Below are 20800 nucleotides of genomic sequence, written 5' to 3'. Positions count from 1 at the left end.
GTTTTACTTCCCTCCTATCCTTCATAGCCCTCTCATTAATTCCTAAGCCCTATAGCGATTAACATTGCCAATGCTAAAATTCACTCTTGAGGAAGCTTCCTTGGAGCTCCATGATCCTATCTCTTTAGGCTTGTCTGAAGGTAGTGGGATAGTGGGGATTCTCTCAATGGGGAGTGGAAAGAGCACTAATTTTGTTTGTCCGAAGGTAGTGGGATAGTGGGGATTCTCTCAATGGGGAGTGGAAAGAGTACTAATGCCAAAGATAGAGAAGAATCATGAAAATTCATCAGAAATGGGGAAAGGATGGAAAACAATGCTGACGCCTTCCTAAGTCAAAGCCTACGTTCTTTCTTTTCTTAGTCTTCATCTGCAGCAATGAACACTACTAAACCTCTCTCTCTGAGGGTACCTTCCCTAGAATTCCATGGTACTACTTGAACTTGGTCTTCTTCCTACCTTTTTGACAATTCCTTCCTAGTATGAAGGGAGTCATATAATGGGGGGGGGGGGGTTCTACAATATAGAGTGTAATCTGTAGAAGTGCCAAAGATTAAAAAAAATTCCTTGAAATTCATCAGAACTTGGAAGGAAAAGATGGAAAATAGGACAAACAGGAAAATAGACTGGAAGTAAGATAAAGTAAAAGGCGGACCTAGCCGGTCAGCTGGGGAAGCAACCAGAAGTAACCCTGGGTTTCAGAACCACTGAGGTCTGTGTGGGAAGTTGTAACCTTAGTGTTGCCTACACTGCCAGAGTGGAATGGCTGGCAGATGTCAGGCATTTGAGCCCCTAACTGTAAAGCACCAGATGAGCATTTCTTATCTCATTTGCCTAATGGTAAAAGAACTTCTCATATCCTGGGTCACTGTTCACTGGTTCTGGGGGCAAATGGTAGCCTGCTCATGACTGAATGATGCTCACTGTGCCACCTGAAATAGGCCCAGAGCAAAGCAGATGTTCCTGGAGAAAGTACCAATTTCCCTAGTTAATGCTACAATACTCTAATCATTCCTTTATCTCATGCCTACTAAGTATTAAAACATTTTCTAGTGGTAAATCATTTCCTGCTTATTAACTTGTGATGGGCCTTGGGTTGTTTTATAAAATTATATCATTTAATTCTTAAAGAGTTAGATTCTCTAAACCTGTCAGGAAAAATCTTTTTGCTTTCTTTGTTTTAAAAAATGTATCTCCCTAGTATAGTGTTCTGCATAAAAATTAAATGAATATCAATTTCTAGAAAACTTACTATAACATCAACTTTTCTGTCAAACTATTTTAAGCATTTTCTATTATACAATCAAAATCATTTTCTTTTTCTTCCTTTATTTAATTTAAAGATTAAGCATTTCAAAATAATTGCAAAATGTAATTAAATATTAGTAAATTTCCTTGGTTAGTCTTATGTAGGCAAAATAAGAATGAAACATCTGGTCTTCAGTTATTTAAAATTATGTCTGAAACCATTTATTTTAAGGATAAGGAAAATAGGCCAATTAGACATTTAAAAATGAACATAGATTGGAAGTAGAGAGATGAGATGAGAGAGTAAGAAGAAGGGTGTACTAGCTCCACAAGTACTCCTTCTTGACCTCACTGCCAATACCACTCTGCTGTATTAATTTTCCTCTTATACTCCAGAATCCCTTTACTTCTCAAGCCTTACCATGAATGCATGTCTCTGTGTACAGATTACTGATAATGGTTGTTAAAGAATAGTAAGAATAGCTGCACAAGATAGGGATATAAAAGAAATATGGGATAACAAACCATGTTAGGAAATATGAAAGACACATAAATTTGAAAAACAACACAACCACTCTACCAATGGGAGACAACATGATAAAAAGCAGGCTTCAGAGCCAGGGATTGCTATACAGCAGAGCATGAACCTGGAATGAGGATTTAAATGGGATAACCAGAAAAGTGCTGGGTATTAAGCATTCAGGCAACTTTCTCTTCACATGATAGTAAGAGTTACCTACCTTACAGGCAGGAAGAGCTTGAATGTGGTCACATATGCTGAGTTAACAGCTGAGAAATTTTTCATGCTTTTCAGATGGATGGACCCAAATGATATCTTTTCAATTCCATTCCCCTAGATTTAATAATAGCTGCAGAAGAAAAAATATATTCATAAGTTTAGAACAACTATAATTAAATTAAAATTCTTCTGCTAAGAAATTATAAGTGATATTTTGAGTTGACTTCATACAAAATATATTCCATATATGTTGTATATATTTCTGATCATGGATTAGTGTGATTGAAGCATTTGGTGATGAAATAATGGAGAGGTTGGCAAATTTTTTCTGTACAGGACTAATAAATATTTTAAGCTTTGCAGGACAAGAGGCAAAATTAAGACATTATATAGAACATAACAAATTATAGAAAATCTAACACAATGTAGGCAATAGATTGCTTTACTAACAAAATTCAAAATACAGTAAGAATAATTGAAACATTAAAAAAATACATATCTACTAATGAGAAGAATGGAGTTCTCTCTTTTTTTTTTCTTTTAGGATAACATTTCACTTAACAGGAGTTCAGTTACTCTTCCTGACATCAGAATGGTTGCAAAAGATCATTTTTTTTAAAGATTTATTTATTTAATTGAGAGACAGAAAGAGAGCAAGCAAGGGAGAGGGGAGGGGCAGAAGGAAAGGGAGAGAGAATCTTAAGCAGGTTCCATGCCCATTGCAGAGTCCGATGTGGGGCTCTATCTCATGACCCATGAGATCATGACCTGAGGCCAAAACCAAGAGTTGGATGCTTAACTGACTAAGCCACCCAGGTGCCCCACAAAAGGTCATTTGTAAAAATCATTCTTACCTTGTGGGAGGTATCAAAATGGTAGGAAGCTGGCTTTGGTCTAAGAGGTTTAATTTATTGACTTTGGCAGTATTGAGCTTTAAAACTATCATGATTTGGCCTTTTATAAAAATTAAAGTGTGACTTTAAACTTTAGGTTTTAGAAAATCAATTGACTCCAATTTGCCAAGTTTTTTCCTTATAAACTTTATATTAATAAGATTAAATAAATGAATTCACATTCTTAAATGTTACATTATGGAAAAATACTGGTTTTCATTTTAGCATACTTTTTTTTTTTAACAAAAGATCTTATCCATTTATTTATTTATTTAAGAGAAAGAGTGCACGCAATGGGGGGAGGGGCAGAGGGAGAGAGAAAATCTCAAACAGACTCGAACTGAGTGCAAAGCCCATACAGGGCTCAATCTCACAATCCAGAGATCATGACCTGAACCAAAATCAAGAGTTGGACACTTAACAGACTAAGCCACCTAGGTGCCCCGATTTTAGCATACTTCCAATGAGTAATCTCAATGATTTTAATACCTCATCCCTTAGGAAACAATAACCAGAATAACGATAGAAACCATTATCACATTTCAATTAAAAGAAGTCAAGCTTAATTTTGACCTCTGAAATTGCTTGTAATGCCCTCTACACTAGATCTGAGATTTGAACATTTTGCAGTTAGATCTACCTTAGATGGTAGACTGTAAATGCTAGAAAATTAAGATAAATACCATCCTCTTAGATTGTTGATTGTTTACATATATTGTTAACCCCACTTTCTCCAAAGCTCTAGACAATAATAAGACAAATCTACACGGAAACAAAAAACCAAAAGCATTTAGTGTGATAAAGAAGCAAGAAACCAGAACCACATCTGATGAGACTAAACATTACTAATAAAACAGAAAAGGGAAATAATATTCTTGGGATGAACTTAATCCTGGGATAACATTTGACTTTATGGAACTCAGTTGTTAAGGAACTTGAGAGACAGGGTGTTGAGAGACACTCTTTCAGGGTGTTCCAGTTAGAACTGAGAATTACAGGCAAAGAATGCTGAGAAGATAATTGAGCAGCATAACCATCAATAAAGCAGATAAGAGAAACAGGATTTACTATATACTATATGCTGAATAAAAAGAAATAGCTACAAAGTGAGCTTTGTAATAACTTACAAAGAGTTCTGTTTGAGGATCTTAAGCTGTTTTCTAAATCAGTATTATCTCATTCTTACACACTAGAAAATTAAGTCAAAATAACAATCAATCAACTTCTTGTGCCAGAAAACAGCCATTCTTTTCTGGTTGGACCCATTTCTTTGGTGGGCCACTAAATTCTCTTATTCAACATTCATTGGTGATAGTCTTTCTTAAAGTACTAAGAAAATGAATTAAAACTATTCTAAAGTTTTATAGTTTGACATGAAAGTTAATGCTTAAAAATGAACCAAAGATAAAAGGCTAAAGGGGAAATCCCTAAAAAGGATTAAATATTTAGCCATAAATTTTAAAATATCCCATTTACCAAAACTTCTTGTTGCAAGAATTATGAAATATTTGACTACTGGAAAGATTTTTGGGTTTCATGCTTCGTATTTTTCAAAGACTGCCTACTATGTTTCCAAGTTCAAGTATAATTCTGCCCAAGAGTAGAGATTTGGCCCAGATGAGCCCTTGCCATTCCTTTCTGTTTGGTGATCCTGTGTTAAATATGACACTTAACAGCATTTACACCTAGGAGACAGAGGATACCACTATAAGACAAAGGATCTGAAGCTCCCATGTCAGAATCCTTCTCCAACTTCTCCTAGACTAGAAGTAACAAAGAGAATTTGAAACTTTCCTCACTCATATCTGTGTTTTCAATAGTGTCTGAAAGCTGGAGATCTTGAATTTATACATGTTATACAAAATGTGTCTACTTTTAGGATTTGGAGTTCTCAACCCAAAGCTATTCCCTGAGGGAGATGAACAGGTGATAAAAGTTTCCTGACCCATTTGCTGGCATCACCTGGTTCGTTTGCTTGCCTACTGATAAAACTTGGGATGGAGCTGCTTCTACTCCTGATGGAGTAGAGATACTGATGTTCTTGCACTACCATGCTGAGAATACTAGGTGTCCTGATTACAGGCAGCTCCCCCACAAACAGTAGTAGATAAGAGATGGGTTGAAAGGTCCACTACTCTCCATAGCTTCCCAGAAGATGAAGGCCATCTGTTACTGTGGCAATCTCCTTTATCTCAAAAATTTGAGTAACAATAGAAAGCTATACCTTACTTACCATATTAGTAAAAGATATTAATAATAGTTTGTGTAATTTTTGGCAAGTGTGTGAAAGAGTTGGAACTCTCACGCACATTTTAGTAGGCATATAAATCGGTTCAACATTTTAAACAGTAATTTAGCAAATATTGATAGTCTGTGTTTGGAATATGAAGATACAACAATACAGATTCTGGAAAATTATAGGGTCTAGATGATCTTGAGATCGGGAAAAATTTTTCTTAACTGAGACACAAACAGCATTAACCTTAAAAGACAAAAAAAAAAAAAAGGAATAAATTGTTCATCAAAGACATCATTAAGTGAATGAAAAGGGAAGCCACAGCGTAGAAGATGATGATATTGCAACACACATATCTAACAAAGGGCTTACATCTAAAGCAGTAAAAAAAAAACAACCAACAAAACCAACAAACAAAAAACCCCAGAAAACTCTTGCTGATCAGTTAAAAAGTATGACAGATAATCCTGTAAAAGAATGTACAAGAGACTAACCACTTTACAAAAGAGGCTAAAAAGCAAGTTATGAGTGAACTACCAATTAAGAATACAAGGCAAATACACCATAAACTCACTTAAATGGCAAATATTAAAAATGCTGACAATATAAAGTATTAGTGAGGCTATGTAGCAAATGAAATTCTAATAAACTGCTGGTAGGAATGCAAATTATTTAAAGCACTTCAGAAAACCCAGCAATTCTACTCAATAAAAATGCATACGCATTTCAACAAAAAGTTCTGTATAAGAATGTTCATAGCACAATTATTTGTAATAACCATAAAATGCCCAAAGGTCCATCCTTGAATGGATATAGTATACCCATACAATGGAATACTCTTCAGAAAAAAAGGTTAAAAGAGAAGAAGAACCCAAGCTATCTTTACAACAGCATGGATGAATTTTATAAGCATAATGTTGAGAGAAATGAAATGAAAGAAGTCAGGTACAACAGGATACACAAGAATAAGCAAAATATTTTCATTTATGTAGAGTTCAAAAACAAGCAATCACAAGTACCTATGGTATTAATTGTGAGAATGGTGGTTACTGTCAGGAGGGGCAAGGAACAGTGACAGGGAAAGTCATGAAGCTGAGAGGAGGATTTTTGTAGTCTTGGCAATGTTTTATTTCCTGACTTGTGTAACAATGACAAAATTCATCTGCATATTTGATTCTTGCTCTTTTCTGTGTGTTAATACTTTAACAAAAAGGTAAGGGGAAAAAAGCAGTTTGGATTTCCCTAAAGTGATCCTCCCAATATCATTTCATTCATGATGGGTGACCCTGGACAGACATATTTCTTCCTGCTTCTCACTTTGCACGGCCACCATCTTCTATAAAGTTTTGGTCATGTCATCTGTATTTGTAAACATATTCTCTCACTGTCCCTTCTATATTACTTCATTTCTCTTTTTCCTTGGAGTGGTAGACTATAACCCTGATAGCATCCAAGAGTAGTTTTGGGTGGGAGTTTTAGTCTGAATGATCATGCCTTTTTAAACTAAGGACAATTTGCTTCTATTTTATAAAATGATCTCTCCTCCACCACCCATTTCTGTTCCGTTTACTTGAAAGTCGGGCTGCCAATTTTTCTTCTATATCTCTCAATTTTTCTTCCCTATATTGCAGTTTGTTATATTATATTCTGGGCCATATCCTTTACTGGTGTAGGAAATTATTAGATTATAAACTTGTTCTTGTGTTTTGAACTAAATTATATGTTTCTGAACATCATGTTAATCTCAGGTTACATATACCTCATTTCAGGCATCCAAGTAGCTTTCTGAATGAATTTATCAATGTTTTTAGAAAAAAACCTGGATTTTCATTGAATTTTTAAATTTTTCACTCAAATATGTTATTTAAACACATGAAAGAATAAAGGAGAAATAATGAACCTACTGCTCATGGATGAATTTTTGAGAAAGATTTTAAATTCTCTTTTCTCAAATGTTATATAGTGCAGACATAAAGTAATTAAATTGGATCTTTAAAAAGTTAAGATCCAATTCTGAATATGGCATTTAAAAAGCATTCTATTAAAGGATTAGTGTTATTAAGATATAATGTACTTTAGACATGTAATTTTCCTATGAATGTCTTTGAATCATTTTCCTTATAGAGAATTTTGGTACTATGTCTGGCTTTGAACATTTTTTCAATGAACATATTTGTGGGACAACAGCCAAGAAAAGGTGCCATTTGGGGAAGGACGGGGAAAACATTTTGTTTCTTTTTTTTCTTGGGATATTTTTGTTTACAGAATGAATACAGGTTGCCATCAAACTTTCAAATCTGAACAGCAGAGGTGACTTTGTCAGCATCACTTTGTTCCTAAAGTCAGTAGCTTTCCAAAACAGTGCAGTTGCCAGCTGACCTCTTTAGTTACTGCCACATTTAGACACTTTAACAAAAGCCTATTGTTTACCTTAAGTGGTATCATTTCATTTTTATGTCTTGCTTGCTCAAGGTGAATTTATTTATAAGTAGGATTAATGCTCTAAAGTTATTCCATTATTAAATTGCTTTAACAACACTGAGAAATTATTTTCAGCCACTAATTAAAAACTAAATGCAGCACCAGAATCCATCCAGTATTTGCTTTGCTTCAGCACTGAGAAAACACTGTCACTAGGATTCCACTGGAAATAATTTATTTGACAACATATGACAAATTTCTACAGTTAAATTTCTCAAAAAAAAAAAAATCTCTCACTTAAAGTTCCATAGCTAAGTAGTTGGAGAAAAGTATCTGCATTTTTTTTTTTTTTACATAATCCTTCAATAACAGACTTATAAGGTAGGTATATCACTAACCTATGGAGAGGCCACATAGCATAGAAGTTAAAAGCAGAAGCATAAGAGCCAGTGTACTTATGTTTAACCCACCTACTGACTACTTGTGTGAACTTGGCTAATTAACTTTTAGATACCTCAGTTTCATCATCTGTAAAATGGGGATGACAATAGTACCTTACTCATGGGGTTACTGGGGGATAAATGAGTTAATACAGTGCCTGGCACATAGTAAATATGAAATAAAATTTAGCTAAATCCCTCACTCTTTTTAGGGAGGAGTCAGTAGAGAGTGTCTGGAGATGCTAAATCAGTAGAGATATAAATGCACTGTATAAAGTTATGTCATCTTCCAAAAGACCTAAAAATAGAAGCTGCTAAATGTAGAAGGGAAATGGGAAGGAAACATAAATACCTACTTTTCCTTAAACCTGATGAAAACAGCATAAAAATAAGTGTACAAGCTAGTTAAATATAAAACTACTCCTTCTTCTCACTGTGCCTTCTCACTTTATCTCTGTTATTCCCAATGCTTTTTAGCAGTCCCTTTATGATTTCAAACATTTTCTACGCCCTGTCTCCCAAAGACTGAACATATACACACAATCCCATGAAGCTGAGGAACCTGCAAACCTCAAGAAGAGAAATAAAGATTACCACATACAAGTTCCTGTACTTTTCCGTCTCTACAATTTTGCACTGGGTTGTGTAAAAATTCCTCGGCTTAAATTTCCAGCTCCTTAAACTGATGCTTAGATAATTCTTTCTACTATTCATCCCAGTACCAAGGTTTGGATTTGTTTAAGTTTATAACTGATTCACTGTTAACAACAGCAGCCCTTTTTGTTAAGTCAGCTGTATCTTCTCTAATTTATCAGGTGCTAATGGTAATAATTAGTTTTCTTCTACTTCTCACAAAAACTCATCTTCCCAAACAGGTAAATTACTTCTGTGTGTTGAAAACGATGCCTGTCTTCTGTGCCTGTACTGGTTTTCTTCAAATTTTTGGTGGTTCTTGGTTATCAGTTTATGTTTATGGATAAGCATCTAGATTCCTGATCATTGCTAGCTGCAGTATAAGTCCTCAGTCCAAGTGATAATCTTTTCTCTCCTGGTTCTGAGTCTACTGATTATATGGGCTCCGGCCATGCACCCAGGCCTGTTCATGTAGGCCACTTAGCTGGATGCAAGTACTCCTGCTCTTGTGCGGCCACCCCTAGCCTGTATCTCAGGCACGAAATCCCCTGAGAATCTCTCCATTAGAGTTAGATTCACATACTTGGTCTGGCTTTAGATGGCAAATTCGGCTGCTTTGAGAGGAAGCTACTGATGGAATTGTTCTACCACCTGCAATTACACTACTGACCAGTCAGCCAGAGCTTATCCTTCCCGGTTTACCATTGACTCTAATATTTGGTTTATAAATGTCATGCTATATGCTTTATAGATTGATGAAACCCCCAGATTAATTACACATTTTAAAAAATGTTAATATGAGGTATATACCATATTCATAAATCAGAAGTCTCAGTATTGCAGAAATCTCAATTCTCTCCTACCTAGTTTAAATATTTAATGTATTCCTGATCTAAATTCCAGCATTACTTTTGGTTGAAAATGACACACTGATTCTAAAATTTTCATGGAAATGCTAAGGGCTAAGAAGTGTCAAGATAATTTTGAAGAACAAAACTGGAGGATTTATTCTATTGGCTATCAAGACATACTTAAAAGCTGCTTATAATTCAGATAGTGTGGTACTAGGGCAAAGATAGACAAATCAACCAACAAAACACAGCAAACAATTTGGGACACAGTTATATAAATTGTTAATTTATGAAAAAAGGTAACACTGTAGACCACTGGAAAAAGAATTGTCCTTACAGTCAGTGGTGATGGTTCAATTGTATATGCTATGGAAAAGATAGAATCTGAACCTTACCTCACTCTATACACAGAAATCAATATTGGGGGGACTGTAGACCTAAATGTGAAAGGTAAATGATAAAGCTTCTAGAAGATAACATAACATTTCTTCATGGCCTTGGGCTTGAAAATGTGATCTTGAATAGGACATTGAAAGCATTAACCATAAAAGAGAAAGTGATAAATTTCCCTGCACTAAATGAATAAATTCTGTTCAAAAAAGATACCATTAAGAGAGCAGAAAGGCAAGCTATGGAATGGGAGAAGATATATGCAAGACCTATTTGACAAAGGTTTCATATCTAGAATATATAAAGAACTCTCATAAATCAATAAAAAGGATAGCTAGCTCAATACAAAAATAGACAAGACACTTAAATGGCATTTTATAAAGGAGATGACCAAAATAGCCAGTAAATATAAAAGAAGGTATTCAATCTCATTAGTAATAAGAGAAATGCAAATTAAACCTCCACTGAGATACCACAACATACCTACTAGGATAGACAAAATGGAGAAACCCAACAATACCAAGTGTTGGCGAGGATGTGGAGTGAAGACAATACATTGCTGGTGGAAGTGGACACTGGCACTAGTACTCTGGACATGGTCAACACCATTTAAGATTCAACATGTGTAAACCTACGGTACCTTAATTTTTTATTGCGTACCCCTCTCTAACACTGAATTTCATATGTATGCTTAAAAGTTTGATAGACATTAAGTTTTAGGCATTTAATTCAGATATTTAATACCTTAAACATTTTATCCTTATTCTTGAAAGCAGGAACTACAAAAAACCTATTCCTATTTGCCAACCACAAGATAGAATCACCTATCAAAGCTAACTGGCCTTTGGAAATAATGTATATGGAAATACTAAATTACATACATAATTTCTAAGTCACATTTTACTTTTAATTACTTTTAAAATGTGCACAGTGGGGCGCCTGGGCGGCTCAGTTGGTTAAGCGACTGCCTTCGGCTCAGGTCATGATCCTGGAGTCCCAGGATCGAGTCCCGCATCCGGCTCCCTGCTTGGCAGGGAGTCTGCTTCTCCCTCGGACCCTCCCCCCTCTCATGCTGTCTCTCTCTCTCATTCTCTCTCTCAAATAAATAATAAATAAAATCTTAAAAAAAAAAATAAAATGTGCACAGTGATCTTACAAATGAAGAAATATCTGTGTTTTATGTCGTACTTAATAAATACTTATTGAGTACCTTTGGTATGTTTCAATCGTTACCACTCCCTCCCCACCCTACTCCACGGCTCCAAGGACCAACATTCTAGCTGAGGAACAGAGTATAAGCCAAGTTGGAGAAATAAAATATATCCCACATTAGATAAGGATGACTGTTAGTGAGACATTGATAACAAGGAAGCAGTAGACAAAGTGTTAGAGTGGGTAGGTGGCATTCATAGATAGGGCGGCCAAGGCAGTCCTCCCCGAGAAGGTGACACGCTCCCAGGGGCACAAAGTAAGCCGTGGGGACAGCTGGGAGAAGAATGTTCCAGGCAGGCTAAATTGCAAGCGCAAAGGCCTATAAAACCGTCTGAAATTTCCGGCAGAAAGAAGGTGTCTTAATCACTCACATTTTGTCTCTTGGAACTTATACTGGTTACCCATTTGTACTGCAATTTAAGATGTTGCAAGTTTTTGAAGCATTATACATTTTAGTTCTTGCTGAGCAGTTATAATCTAGCTACTTTATAAAAGCTTTCTAAAATTGACTTTCCAAAATCCAATATAATCTTACTACCCAAAAAGTCCTGACTAAAATCTCCAGGGAAGGTTCTCTAAGCAACCTTGGGAGTCTCTGAATTGGAAGTCTGCGCTCCAGTCTCATCCCTGCTGGTAACTCTCTGGGGAGGCTTTTTGGTCTCTGACTTCTCAGTCCTCAGTCCCTCGTCTCTGAAATGGGACAGGTGAGTTGATTCAGGGGTCTTAAGTCCACATTGTGTTCAATGAACAGAGTGTTCTGAATAACCTTAGATTGAACTCTGCAGTTCAACTCTCTACTCCACTACATATCAAACCTTGCCACCTTATTCCTGGCCCATTTCACTCCTTAGTTACCTGCCTGACTCCTGACCAAGTAACTTTTATGGACCCTCCCAATTATAAGGGTATGGTTCTATGACTGTACCTTGTTTATTAAACCCTCCTAAACTTAAGGGTCTGCTCTGGCTAGTTCGTTTATTTTAAGATAACAAGATAACAAGAACCAAGAACCATAACAAGGTACGAACCATCCAAACTTCCACTCACAGGGATAAAGTTAGGGAAGCATTGTGAAAAAAATGAAAATGAACTTCTTATTTCCTGATTGGGAAAAGGTAGAGGCTATCATATCTGGGCAAAACACACCCAGGACAGTTTTCAAGCAGCTGCCTTTTATGTAGCTAAGGCAGGTAAGGTGGCTGGAAGAATCTTCATGGGATAAAAGAATTCTTCGAACAGACTACAGAGCTTATTTTTTCTGGAAAAAACAAACCCTTCATCTTCATCCTTTAATACAAAGTGAATACATAGGTTTCCAGTGAATTGTAAGCTCTTTGAGAGCAGGACCTATTCCCTAGTTGTCTCTGCATCTCAATGGCATAACACAGTAGTACCGCACAAAATACACACTCAGTACATGCTTGTAGGTAGACTCATGTTCATAATTTTCTGCCTCCATTTTTCTGCCACTGTTTTCTGGCCCCCTGTGGCATCACACTCTCTCTTGCTTCTAGACCTCACAAGGCTATGTACTGCCTTTGACAGGCAGCATTTTTCTCCTTCTTTCTCCTCTCTTCACCTTGTAACTCCCAAAACACCTGAATCCTTACCCCTCCCCCCCTAAATCTAGGTCAGGTGCTTTCCTCTCTCTCTGTCTATCTGCCTCTCATATCTCTTTGTATAATTATGGGTCTATCCTCACTAGACTCTAAATCTGTAAGTGCAGACACTAAGTCTGTTTCATTCTCTGTGGTACATCCAGCATATAGCACAGCACCTGGCACAGGATAGGTGTAGAGGCCACTCTCAGGCAAACAGGCTTGAGTGATGAAATGTGGAAAGGGATACAGCAACTATCTGGCTGAATACAGACAGGCTCATCAGGTGACTCACCCGAAATATCCATAGGTCCTAACTGATGAGTGGGCTACTTACAACCAGGCACGGTTAACGAAAAAGGGAGAATTCCATGTCACACACCTCCTCGCTTTTGCCCTTTAAATACAGCCCCTACCCACTGCTTCATTGCAGACAGCCTCTAGTCCTGCCCACTCCCTTGTGGTGGATTCAATAAACTTCTATCTCCTTTGTTCTGCCTCAGGTGAATTCTTTCACCTCCCAGGCCACTACTGATCATCGCCCCACATTTGGGGCCCCCATCTGATTGGACAGACACCCCACTTAGGAACCACAATAGGTACTCAAAAGTGTTTGCTAAATGAATGCTATGAAAAGATGGGAGTCCTAGGATGTAGCTGGCCAAAAGAAGAAAAAGGTGATGAAAGAAATAGGTGATAGGAGGAAAAAAAGACTTAACATTTTATCCAGGAAGATAGTTAAGTCCTGAAAAATTATTTAAAACTAGTGCTACAAAATGATAGGTAAAAAATTAAGCTGAAGAATCCTCATAGATCACAATCCTTAATATTGAGATTTATTCCAAATACGTTAGAACATAATGCCATTAGTGCGAGCAAAAATACTTCCTTAGGGGTTAGTAAAAGAAATTAGAAAAGTATAAATTCATGGTTACTGAGGAGCACTTAAGCAGGAAAAACTACAGTACCAGAGGATTATGGTGTACACTAGCGATTATTCACATCCAGAATGTATTGACTTCTAATATTATAACACACAAATGTATTGACTTCTAATATTATAACACACAAATGTTATCTGATAATATTTGTTATTCTATAAAATAGAGGGAAATAGAGTTGTGAAGGATGGGAGGAGTGTCAGCTTTCAAGAAAGTAATAAACATTAAGAAACAACTCAGTCTTGATTTTAATACTACTTAGGCTCAGTTGTGAAATTCTAAATTCTTAAATTTAGACTTCTCAATTCCTCTGGCAAAATCTATCTTCTTTGGGGGTTATTAGATCAAGTAACTTTGGAGAGGGAAGGTTAAAAGGACTTCTGTGGGCTACATTCTCACAGCATGAAAGAGAACAGGCAGAAGCTTGAGTGTACCGCTGGTAGGGTTCAAGGAAAGGTTTACACTAGCAGATGATCAGCTCTGTTCTTGCTAAAATTTGGCAAAGAAATACACTGTGGTTTCTTCAGATGACAGCATCATAATTCATTTTGCTCTCCCCTACCTTTTCACAAAAAGGCCAAAACCCCACAGGAAATGTGAGCACTGACATTTTCTACCCAGGATCAAAACCCGACTATTTTGCCAGAAATTGAAAACAATATAGCTAAAACAGTAAATACACAGTAATGTGTTGAAAGAAATAGGCTGCTGGACTGGCCAGTGACACAATCCATCATTTCTATTTTAACTTCTGACAGATAGAAAGGTAAAAAAAGAAATAAAAAAAAGAAAAAAATATGTTTGGATTGGCAGACTTCCATGCAAATATGATGAAAACCAAATAAATGTTGAAGAATCCCTTTGCGTTAATTTACAGATTATGCTCCACGGATTTACACTAAACACTGTACCTTTAATGGCAAGTTTGATTATACATTTCTAGCTGATTTCCAGGCAGTTAAAAGCTAGCTTAAGGGCCATCTAGAAGGCATGATTTCTTTTCTTCCCACAAAATGCTAAAGCTTCTTTATCATTCTGTATTCAGCCATGAACTCAGCTGCACAAGCCAAATGTAAAGATTTTATGGGCCAATCTATCATGTGAATTCGTGAACAAGAATACAAGCCTACTCATGCAGACACTAACGGTGATTTCCATTTTTATGAATGAAAAAGAACCTTGCATAAACATTCTTTATTTAAAGTTTTAAGTGAAGAATGATGCAAAACAAAATGGGAGCATTTTGTTTTATATGTCAATATCTTGTAAGAGGGGCAAAGTAAGGGATCTGGCTCTCATGATTCCCAAGACAGCAGTATCTCCTCTGCATTAAGTACATAAATGAGATTTATGGCCACTGACCTAATCTTAGATGCCAAAATGTACAGCAGGAACAGCTTTCTGAAAAACTTAATTTAAAATTATGGTGTTAACAAAAGCACTTTAGGAAGCAGACAACACTGCTGGCGTGCATGCACACATGCATCTAGGAGAACTGACTCTAGATAGGAGCCATGGTTATTTGCATAAAGCTTTACAATACATTTCAGAGATATTTCAAATCCACAGGTTTTACTTTTTCTTCCTAACACCCTGATGTTTATGAATTTCCAAATAATGCGTATCACCACAGTTGATTTTCATCACTAAAGGTCATTTAATACCAGACATTCATAGGTGCAGGTTTTGAGGAGGCTTAGAATAAATAAAAATAAATAAACCTGTTTATTCCTTTTCTGAATTTTAAAAGCAGTTTCCTTACTCACTAAATACTTAACTAGATTAGCACCTTGGAGAAAAGAAAAGGCTTGAGCAGTTGCACTTGTAACACTTTATTCACTGAATGAGAGAAAGGGGGCTGTGATACTGCTAATCCACTGGTAACCACTTGGAGATTTTCCTGAACACACTGGTTTTTGACCTGAAAAAGAAAGACAAAAAAAGACCAAAAAAAAAAAAAGAAGAAGAGGAAAGCAAGCAAGCAAGCCAGCAAGAAAATAGTAAATGAAACCTATGCTGACAGATGTCAAGTCAACACTTCCTTAAATAGTCCCATAAAGCAGAATTCCTGGAAAAAATAACAACCTGTAGAATAAAATGTCAAGTTGAAGAAAAACATCCCTTCCCTTATCACTGGATTTTAACAAGTGAACTATGCATAGTTAGAGGGGTAAACATAAAGTAGAAAAATGTTTCTCAAATGACTTCAAAAATTTTTACTTTTAAGTACAGATTTGAAGCACTGAAGTGTACATTTCAGGTCTACTTAAATATATCATCTCCCGTGCAGCCATTCTGGAAAACAGTATGGAGGTTCCTCAAAAAGTTGAAAATAGAGCTACCATATGACCCAGCAATTGCACTACTGGGTATTTACCCCAAAGATACAAAAGTAGGGATCCAAAGGGGTACGTGCACCCCGATGTTTATAGCAGCAATGTCCACAATAGCCAAACTGTGGAAAGAGCCAAGATGTCCATCGACAGATGAATGGATAAAGAAGAAGTGGTATATATATACAATGGAATATTATGCAGCCATCAAAAGGAATGAAATCTTGCCATTTGCAACAATGTGGATGGAACTGGAGGGTATTATGCTGAGCGAAATAAGTCAAACAGAGACACATGTATCATATGACCTCACTGATATGAGGAATTCTTAATCGCAGGAAACAAACTGAGGGTTGCTGGAGTGGGGGGTGGGGTGGGAGGGATAGGGTGACTGGGTGATAGACACTGGGGAGGGTATGTGCTCTGGTCAGCGCTGTGAATTGTGCAAGACTGTTGAATCTCAGATCTGTACCTCTGAAACAAATAATGCAATATATGTTAAGAAAAAAAAAAAGAAGAAGAAGGTAGCGGGAGGGGAAGAATGAAGCGGGGGAAATCGGAGGGGTAGACGAACCATGAGAGACGATGGACTCTGAAAAACAAACTGAGGGTTCTAGAGGGGAGGGGGGTGGGCGGATGGGTTAGCCTGGTGGTGGGTATTGAGGAGGGCACATTCTGCATGGAGCACTGGGTGTTATGCACAAACAATGAATCATGGAACACTACATCTAAAACTAATGATGTAATGTATGGGGATTAACATAACAATAAAAAAAAAAGAAAAAAATTATATCATCTCCCTGAAACAGATATATCATGCCGCCATGTAACATGTACACAGGGCTAAAAAGATTTTCAAACAGTATCACTGAAATTTTGAAATTAAAATGCAGGGTTCAAAAGAACATTGGATTATGTAAATTCCTGTCTTAGTTTAGGTTGTCCCAGAAGAGAGTCTAAAATATGAACTTGGCTGTAGGCAATTTCTTTGGGAGGTGAATCCCAGGAAGCAGAGTGGGGAGGCATGGGGAGTGAGACAGGGAAAGAAAAACCAATAATGCTATTGAGTTCATTAATGATCTGGGCAACCAAGGATCAGTTCTACTGCGGATTCTCTGAGGAACTCTGTAGAATGTGCCTCAAAATTGCTCATCTGAAGGATGTCAGGCTGGTACCTTTATTCATAATCTCCTGTTTCCCATTAGATGAGGGCTGTTGCAGGTGGCAGGAAATCCCTCACACTCCAAGGCTTCCCTGGCATAAGGGCTGAGTAAGGTCCCTTGGCTTCAGACAAAGCCCCAGGGCAGAATGGAGAAATGCACAGCTCAAGCTTCTGGTAGAACGTCGTCGGTATGCCTAGAACTGGTCAGTATTGCTGTAGTTAGGATCAGAAGTGAGGTGACAGCATGTGACAAGGGTATCAAACACCTGTACCTCAGATGCTAGATCACCTACAAAAGGTTTGAATACACTGAATCAGCTCATGGATGCAGATTAGTAAGGCTCTTCATAAATTCAAAGTTTTTGCTTTCATTATTATTCCTAAATTTTAAAAAGCTTTTCTGAAAATAATCTAATTTATAAAAATAATTTATATGTTAATGTAATCAATCCAATTTCCTTTCTGATTAATATTTGTATGTGTCTGTGTGTGTGTGTACTTTCAAAGAAACTACTGTTTAAACTAGGCAAAAGGATGGGGCACCTGGGTGACTCAGTTAAGTGTCTGACTCTTTCGCTCCGGTCATGATCTCAGGGTTGTGAGATTAAGCCCAATCTCAGGCTCCCCACTCAGCGTGGAGTCTGCTTGAGATTCTCTGCCTCTGCTCCTCCCCCTGCTTGTTCACTCACTCTCTCTTTCTCTCTCTCAAATAAATAAATAAGTAAATCTTTAAACTAGGCAGAAGGATAAATTAGAAATTTAAAGAAGAAGAGGAAAGAGAAGGAGCCAGTGATACTAAAGGAGAGAAAGAAAAAGTATTTATGACAGGTATTTATGACAACTAATTTTCACATTGTATCAACCCTACAAAATTATTTAAATGGAAAAGTAATTTGATCAGTTTTTTTTATCTCAATAAAGAACAATCTGGTTTGGATTAATTTTACATTTTTCAAATGGTTGTGTCAGCATCGTGAACACATTGTCTTAATTGTACTTTTTATAAAAGACCATATATCATGGTGGTTAAAATTGCTCAGGCTTTGAGGTCAGATACTTATGTTTGAATTCTCACTCTACAACTTACCAGCTGTGCAAAATGGTGACAGTGACATATTCAGTAACTGGTACTTTAGAGTTAAATTATATTAGGTTATATATTATATATGAAGCCTTCAAAAAAGTGTCCAACTCATAATAACTGCTCAGTAACACTGGTTATTATTATTATTATTGTATATAGTCTGCAAAAATTAGGTGGTAAAAAGTCATAACAGCAGTTTGTAATCATGTGTGTATTCATATACCATTACACTACAAAGCAATAAAGGAGAAAAAGAGCTTCTGAGTAAAATACAGACTCACTCTTTTGTAGAAGGTGTGTCAATGATTTCTTTCCAAGGGGAGGTGGAGTTTCGCTTTGGTCTTCTTCCTCTGTTAAGAGTGAAGATGTTGTCTTCATTACAGTTCACCTCACATGAGCAGTTACCCATAAACAGCTTGTCTGAGGATGCCAAATGCTAAGAAAAAAGATTAGTGAGCGGAATAAGAAATGATGAATCAGGAAGCTTTAAAAAAAGCTGAAATTGGATAGGTAAGTATAATTTACATTTACTCAAGATAAAACTAAGAGGAAAAGCAAAAATTTTATGAAAATGCAATATATGAGAATGGTAAACAAGTCCATATTGGTGACACTATGTGGTCAGTGACTAGTGGAGAATAATAGAAATGCTACTACAGTCACCCAAATACTTGGTGTAGCAAAATCATACAAAGCAGCAAAAGCATTATACGATGACAGCATAGAGTTATGAACTGCTTAAGGGAAAGGGAAAAATATATAGCTGGTAAAAGCAGAAGAGACAAAGTAAGAGTGCAGCAGTAAAAAAAAAAATCTTTAAAAATTTAAAAATTCCAGTAGGAGAAAAGGCTGATCATGCAGTATCAGGCCAGCATTAGAAACTTGTATGTTCAATGGAATATTACTCAGCCATCAGAAAGGATGAATACCCACCATTTACATGGACATGGAGGGGATTATGCTAAGTGAAATAAGTCAAGCAGAGAAAGATGATTATCATATGGTTTCACTCATATGTGGAACATAAGGAATAGCCGGAGGACCATAGGGGAAGGGAGGGAAGACTGAAGGGGGGGAAATCAGAGAGGGAGATGAACCATGAGAGACTATGGACCCTGGGAAACAAACTGAGGGTTTCAGAGGAGAGGGGAGTGGAGGGATGAGGTAGCTGGATGATGGGTATTAAGGAAGGCATGTGATGTGATGAGAACTGGGTGTTATATGCAACTAATGAATCAATGAACACTACATCAAAAACTAATGATGTACTATATGGTGGCTAACTGAACATAATAAAAAAATAGCCCCCCCCCAAAAGAAACTTGTATGTTTGCGCCCAATAATAAATGAGTTCAATTAAATAAGTACATAAACATTGTGTAAAATAGGACAAAGTAGTATAAATGAACACAAAGTACTGGGCATACCTGTAAGAAATTAAATTTACATTCAATCTGTTATTGCACACTGCCATAATGGATCTAAGTTACCACAGGGATCTAATGCGCACCAAATAGACAGTAGATATCCATTTTTAATTCTTCAAAGTCCTCTAATTTTAAAAGTGGAATACAGAAGGATACTTACTTGAGATTCTGTAATTTCAGCTTTAAAAGAAACATTAGTTTTTAAAAGATGAAAACAAAGTTTATTTTATTTATTTTTTCCTCCAAGACATTATTTAAATTCAAATTCATTAACATATAATGTAGCATTAGTATCAGGAGTAGAATCTAGTGATTCATCACTTATAACACCCAGTGCACATCACAAGTACCTCCTTAATGCTCATCACCCTTTTAGCCCATCCCCCCTGCCCACCTCCTCTCCAGCAACCCCATTTGTTCTCTATAGTTAAATTAAGTTTATTTTAAATAACAACTTTAGATTAATCCCAACAGATGATTGGATTTATAATAAAGTTTAGATTAAAATAGATAAGACACACACAAAGCATATGTGAAAGGTAGATTAGCGTATCACAATAGAAAATACATTTCCCCCAGTTTTTCAAATTGGTTTCCAAGTGGTTTTTTAAACTGGGCTTTCATATCAAAACATTATGTTCTTATTACATGGGTTCTCATAATACGAATTTGAGAAAAAGTTAAATGTTTTCCTGTAAAACTAACCAATAAATTTTTAGGGAAGTCAAAGATGATTAATTCATGCTCATCTGGTCTGTTTTTCTCAATAACATTAAACGGAGTTTCAGTAATTCATGGGTTATCTGATTTCTTTCCTTTGGATAAAGTCGAATGAGAATGCTATTCAGCCTAGTATTCCTGCCATTCAGCTTTAACATGTATCAATTCAAGGCTAATCTTTTTCATCTGTACTTTCAGCCACTTCTCTTTATCGTCACTGTGATTATGTTGAAGGGAATCGCATTTCATCTGTATTTATTTCAGTAAGTTGATAGAGAACTCATTTTTTCTTTTTAAATACAACCATAATACAATTATCACACCTAAGAAAAGTAATTCCTTAATATCAACTATCTTGTCTATGTTCACATCAAAATTTGATGGACTATAATAATAAGTAAGATATCTTAGCAGATAGTGCAATAAATGGCCAAAGCAAAATCCACACAACTAATCTGAATACGTGCCTTGGTTT

General features: G+C 36.4%; 1 protein-coding gene across 1 annotated transcript in view; it reads right to left on the bottom strand.

Moving 5' to 3' along the window:
- Window positions 1-1974: 1974 nt before the first annotated feature.
- DPH6 (diphthamine biosynthesis 6) overlaps window positions 1975-20800 on the bottom strand; it is a 232308-nt gene continuing 213482 nt past the window's right edge. Inside the window, exons 10-11 of the transcript XR_010405070.1 lie at window positions 18460-18614; window positions 1975-2114 (exon numbers count right to left, since the gene is read on the bottom strand). The gene's annotated coding sequence lies outside the window, so the exon portion shown is untranslated. The remainder of the gene's footprint in view (window positions 2115-18459; window positions 18615-20800) is intronic.

This window comes from Mirounga angustirostris, unplaced genomic scaffold (genome assembly GCF_029215605.1).
Source record: "Mirounga angustirostris isolate CCGP_5_RB_7025 unplaced genomic scaffold, mMirAng1.0.hap1 SCAF_9, whole genome shotgun sequence".
In the NCBI taxonomy this organism is placed as follows: domain Eukaryota; kingdom Metazoa; phylum Chordata; class Mammalia; order Carnivora; family Phocidae; genus Mirounga; species Mirounga angustirostris.
Note: the sequence above shows the minus strand (reverse complement) of the source record. Positions and strands in the feature narration are given on the sequence as shown.